The sequence below is a fragment of the Psittacula echo genome (assembly GCF_963264785.1).
Source record: "Psittacula echo genome assembly, chromosome: 1".
NCBI lineage: Eukaryota > Metazoa > Chordata > Aves > Psittaciformes > Psittacidae > Psittacula > Psittacula echo.
Window position 1 is genome coordinate 84,901,524 of NC_137735.1, and position 12,243 is coordinate 84,913,766.

General features: G+C 43.7%; 4 pseudogenes across 4 annotated transcripts; 2 read left to right on the top strand and 2 right to left on the bottom strand.

The window, feature by feature from the left end:
- Positions 1 to 6: 6 nt before the first annotated feature.
- On the bottom strand, positions 7 to 503 carry LOC308217521 (histone H2A-IV pseudogene; annotated as a pseudogene). Its single transcript has one exon. The product of its transcript is annotated as a histone H2A-IV pseudogene (transcript).
- LOC308232988 (histone H2B 1/2/3/4/6 pseudogene) lies at positions 395 to 3,394 on the top strand (annotated as a pseudogene). The gene has a single exon. The product of its transcript is annotated as a histone H2B 1/2/3/4/6 pseudogene (transcript).
- A 6,381-nt stretch (positions 3,395 to 9,775) lies between these two features.
- On the bottom strand, positions 9,776 to 10,221 carry LOC308217377 (histone H2A type 2-C pseudogene; annotated as a pseudogene). Its single transcript has one exon. The product of its transcript is annotated as a histone H2A type 2-C pseudogene (transcript).
- Positions 10,222 to 10,521: 300 nt separating this feature from the next.
- On the top strand, positions 10,522 to 10,954 carry LOC308217462 (histone H2B 1/2/3/4/6 pseudogene; annotated as a pseudogene). The gene has a single exon. The product of its transcript is annotated as a histone H2B 1/2/3/4/6 pseudogene (transcript).
- The last annotated feature ends 1,289 nt before the right edge of the window (positions 10,955 to 12,243 follow it).

A 12,243-nucleotide genomic window follows, 5' to 3' on the forward strand; every position in this document is an offset into this window, starting at 1 on the left:
ACAAGGGAAAGCCTTATGCTTACTTGGCTTTGCCTTTGTGGCTGTCGGTCTTCTGGGGCAGCACACCACCCTGCGCGATCGTCACCTTGCCCAGCAGCTTGTTCAGCTCCTCGTCGTTGTGGATGGCAGGTGCCGCGGGATGATGCGCGTCTTCTTGTCGTGGGCCGCGCTGCCCGCCAGCTCCAGGATCTCGGCCGTCAGGTACACTGGGGCACCGGCGCCCACCCGTTCCGCGTAATTGCCCTTGCGAAGCGAGCGGTGGACGCGACCCACGGGAAATTGCAGTCCAGCCTGCGACGAGCGCGACTTGGCCTTGGCACGCGCCTTCCCGCCCTGTTTCCCGCGCCCGGACATCTTCACTCACTAAATGTGTAAAGAACCACCAGCGCCACAACAAAGAGAGCTACTGGCGCTCCTTAGCTATAGCCTCACTGTCCCACCTTGCCCCTTCACTGATAGGCTGAGAAATAGGTCTTCTCTGCGCAGCCAATCAGGAGCTGAATCGAATTCTAACCAATAAAAGTCGGGAACAGGCGCGTTATGACGTTTTGCTGTGCTCTGACCAATGAAAGTAGGCAACGCGAATGCTGCTCATTTGCGGGAGGATGCTATAAAGATGTGGCCACCGAATCAGTACGCTGTGCTGCTTTCTGTGGTGGTTCATTTCTTGCTCTTAGGATCTGTGACGCAGGCGGTTGCTACGATGCCCGAGCCGGCTAAGTCCGCCCCTGCGCCCAAAAAGGGCTCGAAGAAGGCGGTGACCAAGACCCAGAAAAAAGGCGACAAGAAACGCAAAAAGAGCCGCAAGGAGAGTTACTCGATCTACGTGTACAAGGTGCTGAAGCAGGTGCACCCCGACACGGGTATCTCCTCCAAGGCCATGGGCATCATGAATTCCTTCGTCAACGACATCTTCGAGCGCATCGCGGGCGAGGCTTCGCGCTTGGCGCACTACAACAAACGCTCCACCATCACCTCTCGGGAGATCCAGACGGCCGTGCGTCTCTTGCTGCCGGGTGAGCTGGCCAAGCATGCAGTCTCCGAGGGTACTAAGGCTGTCACCAAGTACACCAGCTCCAAGTAAAACATCTTAGGCAGTTTTAATCCAAAGGTTCTTTTAAGAGCCACCCATATTTTCAATAAAAGGGCTGTTCAGTCAAGTTAGCCTTTAATAGTTTTTCGTGGAACATTCTCCAATTTTACTTGTTGGGGAACATACTTTATCTGGGCATCAAATTACTTGCTATAACTAAAGATTTGGTTGGATTTTTTTCTTTAAATTGTATTTCTAAGCAATAATTTCTTTATGAAGTTATTACAGTTCACTGTTTAGAGTGTTGTATTTCTTGTGCAATGCATTGCTGTTAATTTTAAGCATGTTCATGCTGTGTGCATTGCGAATTGAATGTTAAAAGGCAGGAAGTAAAATTATTACTAATGGGAACTCACTCATGTGCAGCGTTTTAACTGCTATAATAACATTTGCCACTTGATGCTCTGCCTTTTATTATTTTTTTATTTTTTGTACCAGACTAAGATGTGTCTCCAATGTACTCTACTGTAAAATAATTTATGTAGTAACAAGTGACATTCATCTTAATAAGTTGTTACAAGGAGCACAGTGATCAATACAGCACAGAAGTCGTTTCTAAAAGTTACTTATCTTCATCAATTTTCTTAATAATTCTACTGTGCATGTGATTTTTTAAAAAATATTTTTAAATTTTTTGCATAGCTTCTCCCTATGACTGCTTCAGGTAGAGAATATTTCCCTTGTATCTAAAAAAAACAAAGTGAAGCAAATACTTCATCTCTGACCCTTCCCGTGGTTATAAGTCATTCACAGCATTAAAACTGTTAAAGACTAAGAAACTAACCAATGTGGGCTAACTTTGTAAGCTATTGGAGTTTATCATAAAGGTACTAATCAGCCTTAAGAGTCTTTCAGGCTCACACTGAAGGCTTTCTGAATCACTCCCTGACTCCCTGAAAAATCTGCATCTGCAGCAGCTTTAGATACTGCTGTAGATGCAGATTGAAGCCATTATCACCTTCTCTCAAACTGGATCAAATAATCCTGAAGTTCAAGCATATTCTGTGTTCATACAGGAATCACAGAATCACAAAAATAGATATTTCTAGTACTGACTACATGCTGTTTCTTAGTTCGGGTACACAGACAAGCACCAGATCTCTCTCTCTTAAATCTGTCACCAATTTATCCAAGTTAATTTCAGTTTGAAGGCTGATGGGGACCTCTCAGAATAGATTTTTATGTCCACTGGGAAGAAGTATCCTCCACATTCCATTCTTTAGCAGCTTCAAAGGGAGTTGAGAGATCTGTTCTCCAAGTGTCTTAATGCAAACTCAGAGTTGGAGGTTGTACATTCCAAGCCTCTGTATATATGTCCAATACCTACAGAGATGAATGAACCACGATATATTCCAGTCTCTAAGATTTATTTTTTTTTTTTTTATTTAAGGAAATGCATGGGTCACTAGAAAGGAATTCTAGAAAATATATTCCAAAAGTGCTCATCTTCTGATAGGTATAATGATCATGAGAATAATTTGTCAGTGGCTTTTATTCTCTGTAGTCATGTAAAAGTCAAATTCATTTATGTTGTCCTGAAAAATAAAATACATGTATAAAAAATATACTGTAGTTTTAACTACAACTATCAGAGGGCATTACTCTTACCTGAATTAAAGTAGGATCTCAGTGGTGCCTTTTCGCCTCCCAGCTCAGGAATCCATCCACATTCCTTTTGCCTTTCCTGGTTTTGTATGCTCTGTGCTGCACAGCTCATTGCTCTCAGAACATAGCTTTCACAGTGTTCTGAGTTCAACTGTAACCATTATTTTTCTCCTCCTTTGTAGCTGATGCAGTGCTATATTTTCAGCTTTAGTTTGAGAACAACACTGATAACACACTGGTGTTTTAGTTGTTGCTAAGTAATGCTTACTCTGATCAAGGACTCATCTGTCAATGAGGAGGGGAACAAGTACAGTACCACAGTGCATCATGCCCAGTATATAAACTGGGTGGAATTACCTGGAAGGCCGAGATAGCTGCTCGGGTTAGGCTGGGTGTCAGTCAGCGGATGGTGAGCATCTCTTGTGGGTTTGTTAGGGGTTTTTATCCCCTTCCCTTTTGAGTTTTATATTCTCTCCCTTTGTAATTTCCCATATCATTATTATTGGTGTTAGTAGTAATAGGTTTGTGTTATACTTCAGTTATTGGACTGTTCTTATCTCAAGCCATGAGTTTAACTTCTTTCAATTTCCACCCCCCCCAGCCTGCTGAGAGCAGGGGGGGAAGGAAGGAGAGTGAATGAGCAGCTGTGCATCTGTGTGGTTCTGAGTTACAGGCTGTGCTTAAGCCATGACACACAGTAACTTCCAAGTATCCTTATTTTTTTTAAAAAAAAAAAAGTCTGTTTTGATATGTGAGATTATTTCTATGTTTATGAAACTCTTCACAGAAAATAAAATGTTACTTCTTTCAATGTCAGTATGAATGATAAGAAAATATTAGGGGTCTGTAATGTGGGCGTAGCATTTCAACCTGTACACACACATCATCAGATCTTATTCTAACACCTCTGTTATTTTTCTATCTATGCTGAGACCAAAGTCTCTCAAATGACCAAAAAAAGAAAAAAAAATTATCAACTACTGTGGAAAATTTGGTGCACTTTTTCTTTTCATCAGAATCAAAAGTAGTAGAATTTAGTCTCAGCAAGAGTAATAAACAACAATTTCATTACACAAGAGGTTGTGTTCAAAATTAATAAATAAAATATTGTGAATATGAAATTATAAGACTGCATATTCTTCCATCATTCATATTCTTTAATGTTCTTTCCTAATCAGTTCAAAGCAGCGTTCTTTGTATTCTGAAATTCACTCTCTCAAATAACATCTCCCAGCAACAGTAAAATGGCACAGTTTTCAAATACATCATCCCAATGTAGTAGGAATTATGTTGCTGCCACCCACACCATGGTAGGAATTATGCAGATGCCACTTCAACAGGGCTCATCCCCAGGTTCCTCCTTGAAGAACATGTGTCTCCAATCCGTTGGATTTATTTATCCAACATGCAGAGCAACTCAAGGTGGATGCTCCAGAGTGGGACCCCTACTGCAGATCACACTCCCCAATTATACCTGTGCCACCTAGCACTCAATCCCCAAGTCTGAGCACTTAATTCTGGTCTCTTGATTTCTTATTGGTTTCCTTGATTGCTAGGCTGTTCTTCTTCTGAAGTTATCTCATTCTCTTGGATTTGTTTCCTTGGTCCTTATCTTCTTTATTCCACTCATATCTGACAGATTCATCTAGTTCTGTGTTAGCAGCATTAGTTTTATCAAAAAGTTTACTCTTGGTCAGCTCTTGTGACCTATAGCTTCAATTACTTTAGCTATTAGCGTAAATCAAGGCTGTTAACGCTAATAGTTCTCAGCACTGGAAAGTGCTAAAATAAATAGTCTATGAACAGGCTCTTTGTGTTGTGTTTTTACCTGCCCTCCATATCTATCTTCAAAATACCTCTTCATTCACAGCAACTGAAATACGGGGTATATTTATTTTTGTCAAAGTATATTTGTCAAAATACTTGGTTTAATATCAGCAACCTTTTTTGTATATCAGATTATCAGAGTTACTTTAGTTTTGTCCTGTATCAAATAACCAGCCATAAAGAATCCTGAAAAACAATCCAAACACCTAGAAATGTTCCCTTGTCTTATTTGTAACAGAATTATGTTAGTAAAATTCTTGCAAGGATTTCTATTTCTTCTAGATCAGCATACCCAACAGAAAAAGTTATATTAATTAATCATCATTTTAATTATTAAAAGTGTGAGTTTGTTTCTGCAAAAGTGAAATACATCAGCTGGGCAAACAGATAACTGACTGGACAGAAAATCAGAAACATGAAGTAGACGCTGTATCTTATCCACAACCTGAACAAATCACAGACTGGATTTAGCAATTTTATACTCCTTCCTGCTTTTTTTCCTTTTTCTTTTTTTTTTTTTTTTTTTATTGATTAAATCAATATCTTACCACCTATTTATGAAATCGTTTTTTCTAATATGCAGAGATTATAATTACTCAACACACTGGGCAAATTATTGCAATATTGGTTTCTCAGAGACTTTCTTTTTCAGTTTTAGTATAAAAGAATATGTTAAAAAAAATAATTAGCATTTAGGAAGATGGTATTAGCTGCAGCAAGGGAAAGAGATTTAGTCTTATATACACCTGGATATAATGCTTTGGGCCAGGAATGAAAATGTGCCTGGTTCAGATTTTAAAGGAAAAAGAGTCTTTGGGCTGTGAAAACCCGGTCTCAGGATTGTGCTGTATCAGAGCACAGTTCAGATCAAGATGTGACACACATCTCACTGGAGAAAACAGTTGGAAGTGAAGGGGAATGAAGCTGGGAACAACCTTTCTACCTTCCCAGCTCACACACCTACAAGGAAGAAACACTACAATGAGCAGGTTTGGCTCCTTCCTCCAGAACTGGGATCACAGAATCAGAGGCCTATGTAGGTGGAAGGGGTTTTTTAGGGTTTGGTTTGTGTTTCTTTGGTGACTGCAAGGAATTATTTAATAGCCTGTCCAGGTGGAGAGGTTGTTCCAAAAATATTCCTTGTAAAATAAAGTGATACTAAGTATTAGTGACAAAGGTCCTTCAATTAATTTTTGACACAGAAGTAAGTCTAGACATACTTGTATTGTAAACCTAGAAAATAAGCATTTTGTGTGTGAAAGGAGTATCAGGATACCATGGAATTTTAATCACGAGTAAAATCCACTTTTTTTTTTTTTTTGTACTTTAGTCCTACTTGCATTGCATGTAGATTTTGTGCTTGAAAAGGACATAGGAAAATGAAAGAAAGAATGAAAAAAAAAAAAAAAAAAAAAAAAAAAAAGAAGATGGCATGCTTGGAGAGTTACTGCTGAAATTTGGACATCAGAGTGATGAATTTTGCACTACGTTTGTGCAGCATCGAAGCTATGAAGAAACTTCTTATGTCACTTGAATGCACTCTTTTCATTTTGTAGCAAGTAGCAGCAACTGAAACGTGAAACAGTCTGAACACTCCGCATGGTAGGTTTGGAGGTATTTTGCCTTGTACACTCGGGGTCCAGCAAGGTTAGCATCTTTAATCATCTAGCTCAGGAAAGAGGAAAAGAATTACCATAAGAATCACAAAGCCCCAATGTTTCTACATACCGAAATATGACTTTAAAAACAGCTATCTCCTCTTGTGCTCCAAGCACTAGCAAGACCGGACCGACGACATCGCAAACAGCCCTGGGTGCCTGGGCTCAGCTCAGCTGGCTCAGAAAGCCCAAACAATTTATATTAATCGATTCTGCTCCCTACATACACGGGCTTTTAAACTCTGCCTTTAGAAATTGCTAGTACAGATCCCTTTGAAGAAGTGAAATGGTTACATGGTTGTGAGGCATATTTAGCTCCTGGAATTTTAGCCTTGACAGATGCTTAAATGTCATGCAACCCCTCCCCTGAGATGTGTATGTGTTGTACTTCAGGCTTACAATAGCAGCTTCTAATTGTGCATTTATCGACGGGACAAAAGTCCAACAATAAGCGTTTCTGAAATGCTGATACAGTCGATCAGAGCGATTAACACTTTTTACAACACCTTGAAGGCAGATAAGTAGCTTTCGCCCCCCCCCCTTTTTTTTTTTTTTTTTTTACAGCATTCCCCAGCTGATAACATTTGCATGAGAGAACGCATTTCTCAGCAGGAAATAGCACAGGGTATAAAATGACATAAAAGGGACATCGGGAAGCTTCGGGAGGTCTGGGACTGAATTACAGCATTTCTCTGAACTGAATAATATAGACTCCACTTATTCTACAGGTTTATTTCTTTACAACGAAAGAGTTAAAACCACCTCAATCGGTGGAAAAGTGTAAAGGGTTTTTTTAATCACGAAAGAAACTCTGCCCTTCTCGGAGACATCCGACCGTTTTCTTTGTCTCTCCCCATGGTTCCCAGGATCCTATGGCAGAGGGTCAGAGGATGCCGCAGAGCAGAGTAGCCTTTCGAGGCGGATCAGTCCTTAAATCGCAGTCTCTGGCACCGGCGCGGGGCGCAGGGAAGTCTTCGCTTGCTACGGCCCTACCTATAAACCCGGAGGGTTTCGTCATCTCTGAAGAAATGAGGCGTCCTACTGGGGACTATCCGCTCCGTTATCCACCACCCGCTGCATTGACTCAGCAAGGAGATATTTCGGCTTCCAGCCTGAGCTCTCCTTCTGTTAGCACACCCAAATTAAACGCTTGGGTTTAAATCACACAGTAAATCCCATACTGCTTAATAGAAATCAAAAACCCTTCGAGTGTTTGATTCTTTTTTTCTGCTTCCCTCACTCGAGGAATAAAACGCACAACGAAGAAAGAAAATTCCTATATAATTCATTTCAAAGTGTAGACAGCTGTTCAATCCGGATGAAACAGAGCACGCTTTGCTTTCTCCAAGGGCGACTGGGGAGGAAGAATGCGGAGCCTGACCCTCCGGGGTTGGGATAGGTGTGGGGGGCAAGTAACAGCTGCCTTTTGCTGGGGCACCTGAAGCGCCGGCTCCTCAGAGTCATTAAGTGGTCCCATTCATAGGCTGGAAGAAGCAGATTTCTCTTTGTGTCTTGATGGCAGGCATTTTCACTTTCCTCTCCCATTCTGCTGTTGTAAAACTTAGGTAATATTAAAGAAGTAACCACGAATCTGTCTGTGCAGCTTACAGGAGGCTGCAGATCTTCACACTCTCACACTGCATATGCACACATTTTCAAAACTATCTACCTGCTTATCCTAAATTTTGGTAAAGGACATTTAAGTATTATCTTCATGAAATCGTCTACCTGTACAAAAATTACTCGGTCGTGGCCCTTCAGTTTAGACCTCACTTAGCCAGATCCCAGATGGAGAAACTAAATGGATTATATAGTGCCTAAATGCATTCTACAATAAGGAAATAAAAGTAATAACTACAAAAATAATAATGAATACATCTGGCATTGCTGCATTTTGTACTGCTGATACCAGAGCATTCATTTGTAACGGAAAGCAATCTGAAATATTGTTCGCTTGAAAGTTCCTACAGTCTGGAAACTAGAATTTAAGTTCTTTAAGACAACTTTGAGGTGACACATGTAGCCAGGGATTTCACGGCTTTTGTTACAATCCCCAGTGATTCTGGTATGCAGAGGACAGTTTCGTTAGGCATACGAATAGAGGGGAGAAGAAATGGGTGAGCTTATTACTGACTCAGCTTTAGAGAAGCTAAACTCGATACCAAGCGCACATATATGTTAGCCCACATCTCTCTCTTCCTTATTCTAAAGGACAGATGAGGAAATCTATGGGCATGCTGGAAACCATTCCTCTTGCTCCGGTCCCACAGAGCTCATCATTAAGGCAATATCCACCCCTACGGAGTGCACAAAATAGCCCCAGGAAAGTCAAGAAGTCAGCAGCCTCTGTAGCCAGCAGCCTGCACAAAATTTTATAGCAAAAAGCAGCCAGGAACTCCACTAAAACCAGAAAAAAATAGAGGAGAAAAAAAAAAAAAAAAAAAAGAAAGAAAAGAAAAAAGAGGCAAAAAAGATAAGAGACATACACACGAAAAGAAAAGGACAAAACCACACAAGACCAAACAAAACAAACAAACAAAAAAAAAAAACAACCCCACAGAAAAGTCCAACAGAAACAAGCAAGACAGCCCCACAGCAGAGAAACAACTTTGAGGGAACAGTGCAGGAACAGCAGCAGCTCTTTAAAGAGCCGTGCACCTTATTCTAGAATGAGAAGGGTAAGAAGGGAACTTGATACTCCTCATCCCTCATACAGAAGATATTGGATTCAGGCAGTAGTGCCAGAAATGGAAGAAAATTAAAAGCAATAGTCCACTTTGTAGTGAAATACAGTAGCCATCACCATGGTAGCATGGCACATTAGGCAGCTTGATAAAAATATTGGTAACCCTACCCTGCCTGAAAGCCTTCCTCAGTATGCTGCAATTAACTCTGCTAGAGAAAACCAGTACCAAATCTCTTACATGATAGCATCAATACACAATGCAAAATAGAAAATAGTAAGTAGACTAAGGCAGGGAACATGTATCTTTTTGTTAAAGAATTGGTTCAGGGCCAGTCAGGACCAAGCAACTTCCTCAGGGTTTCGGAGTTTGCATGTGCTTTGCACCACCAGAGTTTGAAAACCACAAGTTGCCCAGAGTTGAATAGTGATCAGCTACTGTTTGACACTCTGCAACAGGACATAAAAACAAAGTAGGTTGACACAAAACTTTTGGCTTATATTGTTTTATTTTAAATATTACATATAACATGTGGAAAAAAAAAGTTAGAGCTCACTCATTCCTTAGAAGGAGAAATGTTTACTTCGCTACCATACACAAAAGTAGCTGCACTACTGTTAAAATTATCTTAAGACTTCTCAGAACAGAAAAAACCATAAAGTCTCCCCTTTAAACAGGCAGCAAATTTACAAGTTAAATTTAACATCAATAAAACTAACGCTTCCACCACAGAAAGTCAGGTAGGAGTAGAGAGCTGCATAGGTAAGGCCAAAAGAAAAAAACACCTTACGTGCCTGTAACTAAATTAATTAGAAAAAAAAAGAAACTGCAGAGTGATTCAACCTTTCATGACCATTGTGGGTGGCTCTGAAAAGAGCCTTTTTGTCCACTTTGCTTCTTAAATAAGCTCACTTGGTTTTGACTTTGTGGCTCTCAGTCTTCTTGGGCAGCAGCACAGCCTGGATGTTGGGCAGCACACCACCCTGCGCGATCGTCACCTTGCCCAGCAGCTTGTTCAGCTCCTCATCGTTGCGGATGGCAAGCTGCAGGTGCCGCGGGATGATGCGCGTCTTCTTGTTGTCGCGGGCAGCATTGCCCGCCAGCTCCAAGATCTCGGCCGTCAGGTACTCCAACACTGCTGCCAGGTACACTGGGGCACCGGCGCCCACCCGTTCCGCATAGTTGCCCTTGCGCAGCAGGCGATGGACGCGGCCCACGGGGAACTGCAGTCCGGCGCGCGACGAGCGCGACTTGGCCTTAGCACGCGCCTTCCCACCTTGCTTCCCGCGCCCAGACATCCCTACAGCAGCTCAGTATAGACACACGCAAAGCTAGCAATAAAATACCAACTCTCTCTCCTACCCATGGCCGCTCATCCCGATTATATACGGCTCGGGCGGAGCAGCAGCGACTTCTCTGATAGGCTGTGAAGGAGCATTATTTTTGACAGCCAATGGGAAAGAGGATCGAGAAGCGTCCAATGGCAGATTTCAGGGCTGTGAGACGATCTGAATAGGAACTTCCAGCCAATGGCGGTGCGGCGCTATTGAGCCGCTGCTGTGCCGGCACCGCTATAAAAGGGGCCGCAGCGGGTATTTATTTACTTCTCGGTGGTTCGGTTGATGGTTTCGGGGGGCGTGATTGTTTTGCTGGAATGCCTGAACCGGCCAAGTCTGCTCCTGCGCCTAAGAAAGGCTCTAAGAAGGCGGTGGCCAAGACCCAGAAAAAAGGCGACAAGAAACGCAAAAAGAGTCGCAAGGAGAGTTACTCGATCTACGTGTACAAGGTGCTGAAGCAGGTGCACCCCGACACGGGTATCTCCTCTAAGGCCATGGGCATCATGAATTCCTTCGTCAACGACATCTTCGAGCGCATCGCGGGCGAGGCTTCGCGCTTGGCGCACTACAACAAACGCTCCACCATCACCTCTCGGGAGATCCAGACGGCCGTGCGTCTCTTGCTGCCGGGTGAGCTGGCCAAGCATGCAGTCTCCGAGGGTACTAAGGCCGTTACCAAGTACACTAGCTCCAAATAAAGTGTGTCTGCTTTCTGTGGAGATTAGCTAACCCAAAGGCTCTTTTAAGAGCCACTCCTTTTTCAGTAAAAGAGCTGGTATTTTAGCTGGCTGCGTTCTGTGGCGTTTCCAGGAAGGGGGAAGAACAGTAATGTGCAAATAACATCTGTTTCAGGAAATCCAGATTTGCAACCAATCCCCGTTAAACGATGCATTCTGTATTTGCTGTAGGGGGAGGTATTTCACGATTCCTAAACAGCCCTAGAACCCACTTCACTTTGGGGTGGGGGAGGGATTTCAATAGTAAGCGATCTGTGGAGGTGTTCCCATTAACGTCCTATATGTGTTCTCGGTAGCCGGTGTTTGCTCTTTCCCCGTGAAACAACGGGAAATTTGTGAGCTGGGAACATAGAAGGCACATACGTCTCAGGGTGATCGTGTGATTTTTGTTTCAGCAAAAAGCTTCAGGCTGGACTAGTTTTCCGTTAGCGTTCTCGTGGGGGGCAGGAGAAAGTAAACCGAGGCGCTTTCAAGGCGTTCTCTTCCTAGATCCGCGCAGCCCTGCCTTGCGGTACTGATCTCTGCTCGGGCTCTTCCTCCATTGCCCCGGTTTTCCCCGCCCGGTAAATCCCCTACCAGAGCAAGGGGCGGGCGCCAAGACCCAGAGCCTCGCAACTGCCGGGCTGGGTTGGACCTGAGTGAGAACTTCACGGAGCTCCCCAGTAGGCGCGCCCGGCCCGGCCCTGAGCAGCTGCCGGAGGACGGGGATTGGTAGCGGTGGCGCTCGCGGCTCGGCGCCCCTCCTCGCTCCTCCAATGCATGCGCCTTTGACCGGAGCCGAGCTGTATTCCAGGGCGGTGGAGCAGCCGGGGAACGTTCGCTTTGCGCCAAGCGACGGCTGCCACCTGCACGGTTACCGAGAGGGAAGAAACAGAGAACTGGAGCAGGGAAGAAAGACGCTGTTTTGTGAAGGAGTCTTTCCCAGCAGTCCCCATGCTGAGAGGAGAGGAGGTGGACAGGGGAAAAAGGGGCGATGAGAAGAATGGGATTCAGTAGAAGCCGAGTCTGAGGCAGGAAGGGCGGGGCTATGTGTGAGTCGTTGAGCTCTGTGTGGTTCATTTCGGGGAAGCGCAGAGGAATGTTTGTGTTGGGATAGTAAGGGTAAAGAGTCTTGGGTGGTCAGGCTCAGGGCACCGACCGGCAGCCTGCTTACTACAACACTGGATCCCCGGCCTCCCTCCACGATTTCCTTGAACTCCAGGATTTCCTTGAGCTTTAGGCCGGCAGTTTCCATCGCCTCTCCACGGCTGCTGCAACTGCAGTCCTGAGCCTTGTGCACACGTAGGGCAGTGGAGGAAGCTC